This window comes from Cervus elaphus, chromosome 7 (genome assembly GCF_910594005.1).
Source record: "Cervus elaphus chromosome 7, mCerEla1.1, whole genome shotgun sequence".
NCBI lineage: Eukaryota > Metazoa > Chordata > Mammalia > Artiodactyla > Cervidae > Cervus > Cervus elaphus.
In genome coordinates this window covers 30,842,170-30,856,176 of record NC_057821.1, presented here as the reverse complement: position 1 = coordinate 30,856,176, position 14,007 = coordinate 30,842,170, and the positions used below count along the sequence as shown (strand labels likewise).

General features: G+C 40.0%; 1 non-coding gene across 1 annotated transcript; it reads left to right on the top strand.

The window, feature by feature from the left end:
• The first annotated feature begins 6,821 nt into the window (after positions 1 to 6,821).
• On the top strand, positions 6,822 to 6,903 carry TRNAS-GCU. The gene has a single exon. It is a non-coding gene; the product is annotated as a tRNA-Ser (tRNA).
• The last annotated feature ends 7,104 nt before the right edge of the window (positions 6,904 to 14,007 follow it).

The window sequence follows — 14,007 nt, the reverse complement described above, 5'->3', positions numbered from 1 at the left end:
CCTCAAGTTGCAAATGGCAAGGTTTCCTCTTGGCTGAACTCTATTACACACCCACATTTTCTTTATCCATTTATCTGTCGATGGGCACTTAGGTTGGTTTCATGTGTTGGTTATTGTAAGTAATGCTGCAGTGAACAGGGGTGTACAGGTATCTTTGAGTTAGTGTTTTTGTTCATTTGGGTAAATACCAAGGAGTAGACTTGCTGGATCATGTTAATGAATCTCCATACTGTTTCCCATAGTGACAGTACCTATTTACATTCCCACCAGCAGTGTACAAGCACTCTCTTTTCACCACATCCTCACCAACATTTATTTCTTGCCTTTTGGTAATTACCATTCAAACAGGTTTGAGGTGATATCATTTTGGTTTTAATTTGCAATTTCCTAATAATTGGTGATACAGAGCACCTTTTCATGTTACCTATCAGCCATCCGTATGTCTTCTTTGCAAAAATGTCTATTCAGATCCTCTGCCCGTTTTTTTAATTGTTTTTTTTTTTTTTTCTGTCAAGTTGTATAAGGTCTTTATACTTTTGAATACTAACTCCCCCATCAGCCATGTGGTATTTTCTCCCATTTTGTAGGTTGGTTGTCTTTTCATTTTGTTGATGGCTTTCTTTGCTGAGCAGAAGCTTTTTTAATGTAATGTGGTCTGACTTTTTTTTTTTTTTTTGGCATTTTTCATCACCAAGACCAATATCAAGTAGATTACCCTTCATGTTTTCTTCTAAAAGTTTTATGTTTTCTTCTAGAAGTTTTGTTTCAGGTCTTATGTTCAACTCTTTAATCCATTTTGACAGTTTTTGTGTATGATGTAAGAGAGTGGCCCAGTTTCATTCTTTTGCTTGTGTTCCAGTTTCCTTAACGCTGTTTATTGAAGGGACTGTCCTTTCCCCATTGTATATTCTTGGTTCCTTTGTTGTAAATAAATTGACCATATATGCATGGGTTTATTTTTGGACTCTGTTCCATTGATCTGTATGTCTGTTATATGCAAATAACATACTGTTTTGATTATTATGGTTTTATAATATAGTTTAAAATCAGAAAGTGTGATGCTTCCAGCTTCACTCTTCTTTCTCAACATCACTTTGGCTATTGGGGGTCTATTTTGGTTGGTTCCATATGAATTTTAGGATTGTTTGTTCTATTTCTGTGAAAAATATCATTGGAATTTTGGTAGGAATTGCATTGAATCTCCATATTTCTTTGAATTGTGTAGTACAGTGTCAAAATCTAAAGTAGCTTCTCAAAAGGGCTTCTTACCTCAGTGAAAATGATGGTTCCCAGCCTTCAGCACTGGGTTATCAACCAATACAAACCCTTGATAGGCACAGCCTGACCCACGGACAGTAAAATCTTGTAAGGGATTCTGAAGACCCTCAATAAGGATCACTAGTCACTTCCAGAAAATGGAAAAAAGAATTTGAGGGGGATTCTGTTTTTTAACCCTTGAAACGTGAGCTTATATTCTCTTTAAAGTGATGTTAAAGATAGAATTTCAGGAATGTTTGTAATTTGTTTTAAAAATAACTGTAGGGAAGAAAACAAGTACTGTATTGATTCATCAGAGACTCTGAGAAAGCAAGGCTACCATATGACCCAGCAATTCCACTCCTGCATATATACCTGAAAAACGTTAAAACACTAAGTCAAAAAAATAACATGCACCCCAATGTTCATATTTACAGTTGCTCAGATATGAAAGCAACCTAAGTATCCATCAACAAATACATGCTTGCAGCAACATGGACCTGAAGGATATTAAGAAATCAGAGAAAGACTGTATGATATTACTTACATGGTGAAATCTAAAAAAGTAATGAATATAATAAAAGGAACACAGAAATAGAGAACAAACTAGCTGTTACCAGTGGGGAGAGGGAAGGGGTAATGTAGGGATAGAGGCTTAAGAGGTACAACTATCGTGTATAAAATAAGTTACAAGGATATATTGTACAACACAGAATATAGTCAATATCTTATAGTAGCTATAAATGGAGTTTAACCTTTAAAACTTTTAAATTGCTGTATCATACACCTGTAACAATATTGTACATCAACTGTACTTCAATTATTAAAATAATCTTTTTTAAAAAGATTGATTCATCAGAGCATTGATTCATTAGAGACTCTAGGAAAGCAATGCCTTCAACCACAAAGAAGGTCTCCCTTGGCAGAGAGATAGGGGTCTTAATCTCAAGGTCCAAGCAATACCCAGGCAGTGTTCCAGCACTAGACCAGTTTCCACGAAACTCTCTGCATCCAGCTCCTTAGCATTCCCTGATAAGAGAAAAAGTCAGCCACACTCCCCACCAGATTTTCCCAATATCTGGTCTGGAAACAGGAGGGGGGCAATCTGAAAGAAAGGTCTGTGGCCTTGGGAATGTCTGAAAGCTACTTGGGTGGGTGAAAATTATGACCCTGCTAGGATCCAGATGTTAACATGGGAATATGTTGGAACCTCTTCCTGTTATTATCCACCCTAATACCCCAACTTTGAGTTTGTCATCCCAGTATTGTCTAACACCTTGTTTATGTGGCTTGTTTACCTACTGACAGAAAGGGAGGGTATACATCCAAAGAGAGGCTGCTTTCCTGGAATTTCTATTTCAGAAACTCAAGCAAGCATCCCAGCGGGAGCAGAAAAGGTTGCAACCGTCTTACCACAGCCTAAATTTCCTACAATTCACATTATCCACCTTGCCTTTTCTTCTCCGTGCGCCTGGGGACACATAATTCTCGGAGAAGGTGAACAGTACCTGGTCCCCTGATTCCTCCAGGATGCAGAGAGGGCAGTTTTGAAACATTAGCTAAGATTCTCTTTCAGATGGGAAAGGTTCAACTCTGAGCAGCTGATTTGAATGGACGTGGGGATTGTGATCAGGGATAGAAGAGCCAAGAGAAGCGCGTCATAGAACTAGTTATAATCACAGCTTTCCCCATCTAGAGAACCGAAGTCCAGAGCAACATCTGTCAAAACCCTCCAGAAAAATCGAGGGAAGCCTTCACCTGCGCACTGAGCAGATTTTGTTTCCCATCTTTTGGTTTGGTATTTGGCAATTTAGGTCCTAAGAATGGCTTCTGATTTTCCCAGCGTTCTGTTTCTTTTTAAGACTTTTTACACCACTGGTTTCTCCTTCTCCCTTGCTTGTCAAGCCTAAAACAAACCAGTCAATGAAACTTGATCGCGTCTCCACTGGATCTTAGCGAGAAATAATTTGCAACCTTCTCGTTTGAAATACTGCGTGAGAGGTAACAGCATTGGGCTGTGGAGACAAGAGTGCTCAGTTTAAACCGCAGCCGGGCAACTCTGCGTGGGACCCTGGGCAGGCACCCATCTTCAAGGGCGGTGCTGGGATTACCTTAATTTTTTTAAAATTTATTTTACTGAAGTAATGTTGATAGTGGCTTAGCTGGCAAAGAATCCGCCTGCAATGCGGGAGACGTGGGTTCGATCCCTGGGTTGGGAAGATCCCCTGGAGAAGGGAAAGGCTACCCACTCCAGTATTCTGGCCTGGAGAATTCCATGAACTGTATAGTCCATGGGGTCGCAAAGAGTGGAACACGACTGAGTGATTTTCACTTTCACGGTTGATTTACCACGTTGCATTAATTTCTGCTGTACCGCCAAGTAATGCAGTTACACACACACATATATTCTTTTCTATTATGGTATATCACAGGATATTGAATATAGTTCCCTGTGCTGTACAGTAAGACTTGTTTATAAATTCTATTTACAACTTTGCATCTGCTAGGAATTCTCTTATTTAATAATGCGCGTAAAGCACTTAGGCTAGTGCTCCGCAGAGAAGGAGCTGTGTAGGAGTTTGCCATTATTATCATTACCCAGCTATAAAGACTAGAAGGTGGAAACCAAAATTTTTTAAACCTAGAGAGAGGTCCCCACCTCCCCCAATAAGAAGCATGACAGGTTTAATGCCACCAACTTGTGCTCCACGACCGACCGTCTGCACTTCCAGGGAATAAAGTAAAAGCTGAAGCTTAGAGCGCGGGTTGGAGGGTGAGGCGGGGAGGGGGCGGGGGTTGTTGCTGGCGAGGAGTCTACACTGTCGTTGGATGGAAAGGTTTGGGGATTGCGGGCGGGTGAGAACTTCTCACGGAACTGTCAGCCTGTGGATCGCAGATGTTTTTCAATTTCGCACTTTTACCTACATGCCTTTAAATTGTGGATAAGGAATTTCCTACAAATAGGGTATTAAACCCTACCTCAGCTTTTCTTGTCAACACAGTTATATGTGTCTTTGCTTATTTACTTATACGCTCCCTGACGGTTGGATGGCATGGTCATCCTTGATGGCATCGTTGAATGGCATCACCGACTTGATGGACATGAGTTTGAGCAAGCTCCGGGAGTTGGTGATGAACAGGGAAGCCTGGCGTGCTGCAGTCCATGGGGTTGCAAAGAGTCGGACACGACTGAGCGACTGAACTGACTGACTCTGACTTTGCATTAATTCTTCCTTGCTTATTCAATAAAGTGAAGTTAAATATATTATAACTTTTATTATGGTTATATATTTTATATATAGTTATATATTATAACTATTATTATTAATTATTATTAAAATTATTTTAATACTTTTATTATTTAAAAACACAAAGAAAATAATATAACATAGTCTAATGTGTTCATCACCAAACTGTAAAAATTAGTATTTTTGCCAATCTCTCTCTCTAAATATATATGTATTTACATATATGTATTTCCCAACCTTTTCCTCCTGTATTTTAAAGAAAATCCAGGTATAATGTAAGTTTATCCATCAAGACTTCAATACATAAAGGAGATAGAATTTTTAAATTTATGCTCTGCTCATTTATTTATGGACATGTCTAGTAGGGGGAAGATGGTTTCTTCAGATTTTTTTTTTTTGCTTCATCCTATTTTATTTTCATCAGTGTGTTAATTTTCTTACAATGATCATTTTGTTTTCTGCACTGGACTGCCAAGGAATTCCATCATGAATGTTTTGGGGTTTTTTCCCCCCACTGGGTTTTCTTTTCTACTTGAATACAATTTAATGTAATTAATTATTAGTTTATTATTTACTTTGCTAGCATTACAACTACCATAATATCAAATGATTTACACAGCAATAGCTATTTGTAAGACAAGTTTCTAAGCATTTCACTGATGTTAACTAATTTAATGTTAACTAATTTGATGTTTCACTAATGTAATACTCACTATAACTTTATGGTTAAAAAAACTAAGATTATCAACCCAAAAGTTTTAATTAATTGAAAATATGCTTTCTAGGTACCTTAATTCTAATGCTTAGATTTGGTATTAAATTTATTAACAATCGTTATTGTTTACTTACACTGACATTGGTGTAATAAGACCAAAACAAATACGTTCCTTGACCTGTTGCTGTAGGGAGAGTGGTATAAGTTAAACTTCAGTGAAACTCTTAGTTAACAGCAGAAATCCACCCCCATCCCCATCCCCACCCCCACCCCCACCCCCACCCCCGAGCTTTCACTAGGAATAGTTCTGAAGTCACTGGTGTGAAATGAGGTTGCCTTTGAGTCTCTGAGAGGTAGGTGTGAGTGGTAGCCGATGACGATGACGCAAAGGGTAACAATTTACTCGCCCCATTCAAAGGAACAAATAAGATGGTTTTATTCGGTATTTTAGATGAAGTACCTCTAAGGGTTTCGTGCTAATCAAAGGTATTTTGAAATTCGGTGAATGAGTTGAGATAGGAATCCCTCCCAACAAAGTTAAGGGCTGAGCTAAGAGATTTCATAGAGAGGAAAAAGGGACCAACATTTTTGGTAGAAAAGAACATTTCAACCTTCTGCACTACATTTTTGTTTTTCGTTGTTTAGTGTCTGACTTTTGAGACCCCGAGGCCTGTACCCTGCCACGCTCCTCTATCGGTGGGATTTCTCAGGCAAGAGTGGGTTTGCCATTTCATTCTCCAGGACATCTTCCTGACCCAGGATTCGAACCTGCATCTCCCGCATTGCGGGCAAATTCTTTACCGTTAAGCCACCTTTAAAAGGACACAAACTCTTGTGAGTGGAAAAGGTTTCTTGATGGTAATTTTATCCCAGAGGTTGTCAGAGCCAGAAGGGATGTTAGGGGTTACTCAATCGGGTCCGCACAGTGGGGCTCAGGAAAGAGCCATAACCAGGAGCACCTTGACTCCCGCATCTGGGATTATTTACCCACCCCACCGTTGGTTGATAGGAGTCGGGCTAAACCAATCTTGTGCTACGATGCAAGCGAGTTCCCATTAGGACTCTCGCTCTTTTCTACTTTTTTTTTTTTTCCAAAACACATTCTCCTGCGTTGCTGATTTTTCAGACTGTTCAATGCCAAGAGAGGAAAACAAAAGACAAATGAGGGCATCTCCTGGCTGGCGAGCATATCACAAAAGTAAATAGAAAGGAATCGGGATTCTGGTACCACGTAGAAAACGGGAATCCTGGCAGTTCTGATCAAGAGGTGGGGAAATCGGTCCCTTCAATGAGAAATGCAGCGGTCGAGGGACACTTTGAAAGTCTGGTGAGTGTTTCCCGGGGCCGCAGAGCTGAGTTGGCAAGACAATGTTTGCCTGTGTCCAACAACGTGTATTATGCTTGGTTTCACCTGTTATCAGGTATTTGCCAAGTAACTTCACCACTCCAAGCATTGTCCGTCAATTATTGTCCGTTGTGAAGTTTACTTTAAGACACCTAACTCACACTGTGGTTGTGACGATTAAGCCGGAAACAGAACGATTAGATGCATTACTATAGAACGCCTGCCAGAAGACGTTGAAGAAGTAAGACTTACATGCGACGAGGTGGCCGAGTGGTTAAGGCGATGGACTGCTAATCCATTGTGCTCTGCACGCGTGGGTTCGAATCCCATCCTCGTCGACTGGTTGAGTTTGTGAGGGGTGGTTACTCATTTTGTAAGAGGTAATTCGTTACTCACTCAGTTGACTGACGTGAATTAATTCCTTCTCTTCCACCCCCCACCCCCCACCCTGTTCCCGACTTCCTTAGTAGCATTTTGTCATGGCTGTGAACTTTGTTAAATGATACATTTGATTAGTGTTTCATTCTCCTGTGAAATTTTCATTCCAAGTTTTGCTTAGAGATTTTCCACTGAGGAAATCACTGGAGAATTAATTGAAGACCATAGAAAAACATTGCCTAATAAATTTAGAGGAGCTTATAAAGTTGTTTATAGAGAAGTGTACACAAAATTATGAATTATTTAAGGCACTATCAGGTTAATTTTATCTTTAGGGAATTTTTGTCTATTATCTTTTAACTTTAAAAGCAACCATTTCTAAGGATCCCTATCATTGACAAGGAAGAATATGTATCTGTTAGAGATATGACAGAACTAAAAAGTACACACTACAATATTCTCAGTTAAAGCTAACTATTTCTCCCCGAGAAAAGGTAATAAAAATCTGGGACTTCCCTGTCAGCCCAGCAGTTAAGACTCTTCACTTCCACTGCAGAGGGCACAGGTTTGATCCCTGGTCAAAGCACTAAGATCCCCGCATGCCCCGTGATGCACTCCCCACCCAAAGTAACATGCAGTTTCTACCTGTGACTTCCATCTTGACAGACTTTGGGAGGTCAGAATATAATGTATTTTTTCATTTTATTACTTATTTTATTTATTGCCATTTTGGAGTAAGTACTATGTTCATATGATTCAAAAACTATAAAAATCTATACAGCAAAGTTTTGTTGCCAATTACCCTTCCCACCAGTAGGACACTATTGGCCCTGATGTGTCAGTCCAGAAACACAGTATGCATGTATAGTGTTAAGCTCTCCAAGATACACTTTTATTGAAGTATAGTTAATTTACAATGGTGTGTTAATTTCTGCTGCTGCTGCTGCTGCTAAGTCACATCAGTCGTGTCCAACTCTGTGTGACCCCATAGACGGCAGCCCACCAGGCTCCTCCATCCATGGGATTTTCCAGGCAAGAGTACTGGAGTGGGGTGCCACTGCCTTCTCTGGTATTAATTTCTACTGTATGGCAAAGTGATACAGTTACATATATATATTCTTTTTATTCATATATTCTTTTCCATTATGGTGTATCACAATATAGTTCCCTGTGCTGTATGGTAGGACTTTGCTGTTAACCATTCTATATATAATAGTTTGCCTCTGCTAACCCCAAACTCCCAATCCTTCCCTCCCCAATCCCCTGCTCTTGGCAACCACAAGTCTGTTCTCTATGTCTTTGAGTCCATTTCTATTTTGTAAATGAATTCATTTGTATATTTTAGAGTCCACATGTGAGTGATGTCATATAGCATTTGTCTTTCTGTTTCTGACTTACTTCACTTATGATAATCTCTAGTTCCATCTATGTTGGTCCAATGGCATTATTCTTTTTATGGCTGAGTAGTATTCCATTGTATACGTGTACCACATCTTTAGCAATGCATCTGCTGATGGACATTTAAGTTGTTTCCACGTCTTGGCTATTGTGAATACTGCTGCTTTGAACACATGGGTGTGTGTATCCAAAATATAATGTTCAATGAAAAAGAGCCTAGTGCAAGACAATGTATATAATGCTACTTATTTTAAAAGGTAAATATATCTGCATCTAAATATATACACCATTTTGCATGTGTGTCTGTAGCTATAATATAAATGTCTAGGAGATAAGCTGTGTTCTAGGGTGTAGTCATTTGTAAGATATTTTCCAATTTCCTCCATAGGGATTATATTAATTTATGCATGTGTGCCTGCTAAGTCACTTCAGTTATGTCTGATTCTGTGTGACCCTATGCACTGTAGCCTGTCAGGCTCCTCTATCCATGGGATTCTCAAGGCAAGAATACTGGAGTGGATTGCCATGTCCTCCTCCAGGGGATCTTGCCAACATGGGGACGGGGAACGCATCTCTTACATTTCCTGCATTGGGAAGCAGGTTCTTTACCACTAGCCTGACCTGGGAAGCCCCCCAACCAAATAAGTAGAAAGGAGACCAAACCACATCTGCTTCTGCAGCCCTATAAGAGAAATTTTTATTTCAACTAGCATTGTCACAGATCATCTAAATGGAAGCACAAGCACCTGCAGTGAGAAGGAAATAGGAGTCCTGATTTCTCATAAGCTTGGTGGCTTTTGTTTATTACAGATTTTCTGGATATCCAGTGGCAGTTTATAAATTTGAGTGATTAAAGATTTAATGGATTTTAGGGACTGGTGAAATTGAGCCTTCTGTGGTTGTAGGGTGGAACTCATTTGATTCTTTTGTTAGAATGACAATTTTAAATGTCTAAATCAGAAGTCTCATATTGGATCACTGGATTAGCTCCTGTGCAATCCAAGAGATTACTCTAGTTCAGCAGTTCTCAAAAGTGTGTTTCTCCCAAGCAACACCAGCATCATCATCACCTGGAAACTTGTTAGAAATACAAACTCCAGGACTGGGGCCCAACAATTTGTGCCTGAACAAACTCTGGGGTAATTCTGATAAATGCTAAAGTTTGAAACTCTAGTTTTATCCTATTTTGTTTTAAAACATGGTTATCCTAGTTGCTGTCCTCCTTGGTAAAATCTTTTTTCCCCCAAGACCCACATTTCTCCTGTCATTCCAGCATCAACATGAGTGTCTGTCCTGATTTTTTCCCTGCTCTGCCAGGATTAATTGTTCTAACCCCTCCTCTACACACACAGCTAGGACTCACAGAGCAAGCTAAGGTGGTGTTAAAGACACCGGCCAAAGACCACCAGGAACAAACCTGACAAAATCAGTGTAATGAATTAATACAGCGACGGGATACTCCGGGAAAGACCGCTCAACAAGAGAAATGAGAGAAAACCGCCTTTATTAAGAACCTAGTTACTTTAAATGACTCTAAAGAGGCTCTACGGGGAGCGAGAAGCCAGTCTGGGTGGATAGCTGTTTCTGAGAAGGGATTAGAAGAAGCACGGATTAACTGGGGATTAGGTATAGTCTTGAAAAGAGGGTGCTTTTAGGTATTCCAGTAATAGATGGGACGTAGCCGAGTAGGTCTGGGACATCTTAAGAAGGCAGTAATCACTCAAAAGGCGGACCGTGGTGGCTTTTTACAGTTGCTGCTTGATCTTGGGGAAAACATTGATTCCTGTTTACTTTGCAGCTGGCATTACCTGTATCTTTCCTCCCAGCCTGATAACAGCAACCATCCCCCCTTTTTTGTTGTTCTTTTTCAATCAGAGTAGGTTTTCTTCCTTTCCATCTAGACAGGCTTTACTCTTTCAGGGGAGGTTGCTTTGACTGTGGACTTTCAGGAGACTTCGGAGAGGAAGCAGGCCGAGATTTCCTTTTAACCCCAGTCCGAAGAGCCTAAGAGGAGGCGCGGGAAAACGGCCGCAGAGGGGGAGGAACTTGCGCTCCCGCCTTCTCTGCTTGCTGCCGCTTTGAGGCCTTTCCAGGCTAGGGTTGGGGTGGTGGTCGGTAAGGAAAGCGGAAGAGAAGGCCACCTCTCGAGAATGATTCCAGTGAGCAGGGAGGTCGCTTCCCGCAGATGCCCCGCGGCGAAGAAAGCGCCCCCCGCTGGAGGTCGGCGGTGGGGTGCCAGATGAAACACAACGCCCAGCTATATGTGAATTTCAGATAGAGAATGAGCAATTTTTTTTATACAAGTGTGGAAAACCTAGATAGTGGTTGCACATCCGTGAGCAGCCTTCGGGGCACGGCGGACGGCGAGGAGGGTTCTTGACGATTCTGAGGCCAGAGACCGTCTTCATCTCAGGAAATCGCACTCTCCTTCCCTTTCCACCGGCTCCCCAGGAGTTTGTAAACTTCCAAGAGAAAATGCCCGTTTCTGACTTCTCCAGGGCTCGGGCCACTTGGGAATCACAGAAAGGGGCATTAAATGATGACTGGAGAACTCCTTCGCTTTGAAATATAACTCTCTCCTTGAAGCTAAACATATCATTACGTCGGAAAGGGGTGTTACTCAAAAAGGGGGAGAAAAAAAAGCAGGGGGGGGGGGGGGGTGTGCGGGCAGAAATGAGCTCCTCCTAGTCGCTTACCCGAGAGGCAAAGCTAAACTGGACCCAAGGGTCGCTTGATATGATATGAAGGATATGAACTCCGATCGTCAGATTCAAAGCCCAGAACGCTAACCGTTACACAGTAGGACAGTTATCTGGTGGTGGTTGCGGTGATGTTTAAGTGAAATGGACTGGCAGCCTTGGCTGCGGCTCCTGCACTTCCACTGTCTTGGAGGAATCCCCCGACCTGCGCCTTCTGCTCTCTCAGCCCCCCTTATTTGCTCCAGTTCTTTGGGTTCTTCTCTCATTCTTCTCTCTCCCACAGACCTTCAAATAACCTGGCTAGAATGGCGCGTGCGTTGAAACGGTGTGAGTCTAGAGGAGATGCGTTGCCCCTTCCGCTCCAGTTTCATTCAGTCCAAAGGTTCGCGTTCTCTTTGGTGAGAGTTCCTGCAACTGTCTTGGTCGCAGGGCACAGCCCAGTGTGGAAGAAATGTTCATAATTTAAAATTCAGGAAAAACTAAAAGATACTACCCTAATCAACGCTATGCAGAGTAATTTTAAGAACCTGGATATGTGTATTTCTAGAAAATATAACATACGAAAATGACCCTAGAAGAAATGAAAAATCCGAACAGACCAGTTACAATTGAAGACATAAAGTTGTCAACAAACTACCCTGAAAAAATATCAGACATAAGTTTCACAGATGAATTTTAATAAACTAGTTATAGAACAGATACTAATGCATTTAAAACTGTTAGAATATAGAAAAAGAAGAGAATATTTGATCTTGGATGGGGGTGGGGAACAAATAATGATCTTTAAACTAAAATTGATTACCAATAAGAAAACCCACCTAGTTCTTCCCTGGTGGTGCAGTGGATAAGAATCCACCTGCCAATGTGGGGACATAGTCTTGGGAAGATTCCTCAAGCCAAAGAGCAAAGGCCCTGTGGACCACAACTACTGAGCAGAGACAAGACCCAGTGCAACCAAAAATCAATTCATTAAAAAAGAAAACCACATATTTTTATTTATGCTGAACCCTAAATAAAATCAGAGTAAACAGAATCCAGCAGCACATTAGAGGAGTAAAAAATTTTCTATGGCAAGATGGAGAAGAGCATTAAAATTGTTTAAAATTTTAAAGCTTTTAAATACAATTCACCATATTAGCATATATCACGAGAAACATCTACATTTAGTAAATATGGAAAAGGCATTTTATTATGTTAACATCCATTTTGATAGATTAAACATTTAAATAAAAGAATAGATATTTCCTTACTTAACCGTGATAAACATATCTAACTTACATCAACACCATCCTGCTTTCAGAGGAAACATCTTATGCCTTCTCTTTGAAGTTAGCAACATGTTCGAAAAATGTCCATTCTGATTACTATTATTTTATATTGCTCTGCAGGAACTAGACAACGCATTTAATGAGAAATAAGTTAGAAAAGAGTTAAAATTATATGAAGGTATCCAAGGATTTGTTTATAAAACTAAATACACTTATAAAAATAAACAAGAGGAATCAATTGCCTTCACACACACAGAATGAAAGGAAAGATCTGTTTTCAATAGCAACAAAAAAGATAAAACAGAGAAATAAATTTTTTCTATTTTGTTACATTTATTCATTTGGTTTCCTTTTAAGTTTCTATATATAAATGATAATATAAAGTATTTATTTTTCTCTGTCTAACTTATTTCACTAAGCATAGTAGCAATCTAGGTCCATCCATATTTTTGAAATAGCAGAATTTCATTCTTTTTATGGCTAAATAATATCCCAATGTGTATATATATCACATCTTCTTTATTCATTCACCTGTTAATTGACATTTAGGCTGCTTCTACTTCTTGACTACTATAAATAATGCTGCTATGAACATTTGTGTGCATGTATGTTTTTCAATTAGTGTTTTTATTTTATTTGGGTATATATCTAGGAATGGAATTTCTGGATCATATGGTAGTTCTTGTAGGAAGAAATGGCAACCCACTCCAATATTCTTGCCTGGAGAATCCCACGGACAGAGGAGCCTGGCAGGCTACAATCCATGGGGTCACAAGAGTCAGACACGACTTGGTGACTAAACCACCACCACCATGGTAGTTCTATTTTTAGTTTTTGAGGCACCTCCATATTGTTTTTCACAGTGGCTTCACCAATTTACATTCCCACCAACTGTGAAAAGGGTTCCTTTCCTCCATATTTTCTCCAACATTTGTTATTTATACACTTTTTGAGGATAAACATTCTGACAGGTGTAAGATATCTCATTGTGGTTTTCATTAACAATTCCTTGATGATTAGCAAGGTTGAGCATCTTCTCAGGTGCCTGTTGACCATCTGTTTGTCTTCTTTGCAAAAATGTCTCTTCTGGTCTCCTGCTCATTTTCAATCAGGTTGGGTTTTCTGGTTTCTTTAGTTCTGCTTTGAGTTAAATGAGCTCCTTATATGTTTGGGCACTGACCAGTTATCAATCACGTCATATGCAAATGTTTTCTCTCATTCAGTAGGTTGTCTTTTTGTTTTGTTGAGAAATAAATTTAAGAGGAAAATATCAGGTCAATAATAAGAAAACTTTAAATCTTGTTTACTGAAGCCAGATATGAAGAGAAAGTCATATCCATTTTCTCTACATGTTAGTGAAAGGATTAATGCCTAGGCAGGTCCGCCTAGGGAGGCCAGTGGTCCCCAAGCCCCAGGAGGAGACAAACTGGCAAGTGGCCAAACTTTTTTCCCCCTGCATTCCTTTGCTCTGGCTATAACCACTTAGCAGGTGCCTTTAGTTCCGTGTTGCTATAAGGACAATGGGTTCTGCCTGAAAGTAACTTATTTCCAACCTTGAGCTGCTACTTGCCCAACAAAATAGTACATCTTACTGGTAGGAAAGTTTTTCTTAAGTTATATTAATGAAACTAAGTATCTTGTTTAGAAGACTGTTTTCCAAAAAAAAGAAGTCTGCTTTCCTTCAAGACTTATACAATGT